At 27.8% G+C, this 1705-nt stretch overlaps 1 protein-coding gene across 1 annotated transcript in view; it reads right to left on the reverse strand.

Moving 5' to 3' along the window:
* The window catches only part of LOC118739703 (aldo-keto reductase family 1 member B1-like), a gene marked incomplete in the record, with an annotated part of 10273 nt that overhangs the window by 1814 nt on the left and 6754 nt on the right, over nt 1–1705 (reverse strand).

Raw genomic sequence — 1705 nt, forward strand, 5'->3', positions numbered from 1 at the left:
ACCAATGAGTATGAATTTACGTGCAATAATTGAATGACAATTTTAAACTGTTTTTTTTAAGATTAATAAATATAAATGCGTAAGAACCACGAAAACCCTTTCATACAAAACTTGTATCACTTCCGGTCATATAACAGCACAAGTTAAGGTGTAAATTTAAGCTTTAGGTAATTTAAAAACCCTTAACGGGAATACCACTAATGTGAAATAAAAATTAGCATCCATCATAATCAACAATTTTCATACATCTTACAAATAATTTTTATAACCAACTTTTTAACTCAACTAACTTTCAACTTTAATGCGACTTTGAATATGTACTAATGTATGTAGTACATACTAAATACATATGTATGTACATATACATATCTAAGTACATATATGTTCGTTTAAGGAACACTCGAACGTTGCTAACTCATTGTTTGCGTGATTTAGATTACACCAGTAAAAGTATCAAGTGGTTAATATAAAAAATCGCCATTTTAAGTACTATGCAAGATGTAGACATCCCTACATATGTATGTACAGTTGTCCACAAAATAATAGGAGTGGGATATTTTAACCTGTTTTGGCTATTTGTCTTTACTTTATTTAATGTTTCGTATTTTTTTGTAAAAGCCTAGCTGGTAATACAACAAACACCATATAAATTTACATTTTCAAGTTTGTACAAAAATTATAAAAATTCTGCAAATTTTCACCAAAATTTCAAACTATTTAACCAGAATCTTTAGAAAATATGTTGGTATGCAGTTTTGTAGCCCATTCAATTCTAGTATGAAGAAGTGCAAGTTTCAAGCTGCTAAAAAATTCCGTTGATTTTTGAGAATTTTTTCGGTTGAAGGTGTTTCACGTTTTTTCCATACAAAGTATGTTCGACAATTTTCTTTTATATGGGGACAGTGCCAGCAAAAAAAATTGCCAAAAATCAACGGAATTTTTTAGCAGCTTGAAACTTGCACTTCTTCAGACTAGAATTGAATGGGCTATAAAACTGCATACCAGAATTTTCTCTGAAGATTCTGATTAAAAAGTTTGATATTTTGGTGAAAATTTACAGAATTTTAATAATTTTTGTACAAAGGTTGAAATCTGAATTTATTCGTTGTTTGTTGTATACCCAGCTTGACTTTTGTATAAAAATAATAAACATTAAATAAACAAAAGAAAAATAGCAAAAACTGACCAAAATAACGCACTCCTATTATTTTGTATGTACATGTTTAGATAATTCTTGTTTTCCATGCTATATTTTACCATCATTAAGAATATCCATACATACATATGTATTAACAATAATAATGATTATCAATTATGAACATAAGTACTAGTAGATATGTATGTAAATATGTTTATAAAATTTAGGTTTCAATAAAAATACAGTCAATGTTGAAATGTATTTATCAACATGCACATTAGACTGCATCACCTAAAGAAGTTGCGGGTTTTCCGTCGGGATTACAAAATGTATTATATTTGATGACGTGCACCAAAATATTTCGGTAAAATATTAAGATTTACGTGAGCTGGACCGATTTGAAAATTCCTAAAAAAATTGAGTTTTTATGAATAAAAATGGTTTCTCAAAGAAGTCTTTGAAAACAAAATCACCTCAGATGACAAAACGGATTAAGATTAAATAAATAACATAAAAAAACCTTTTTAATATACAACGCTTTTATAAATGGACTAAAAAGTAGAAAAT

The sequence above is a fragment of the Rhagoletis pomonella genome, unplaced genomic scaffold (genome assembly GCF_013731165.1).
Source record: "Rhagoletis pomonella isolate Grant_MI unplaced genomic scaffold, Rhpom_1.0 Rhpom_scaffold_00005, whole genome shotgun sequence".
Classification (NCBI taxonomy): domain Eukaryota; kingdom Metazoa; phylum Arthropoda; class Insecta; order Diptera; family Tephritidae; genus Rhagoletis; species Rhagoletis pomonella.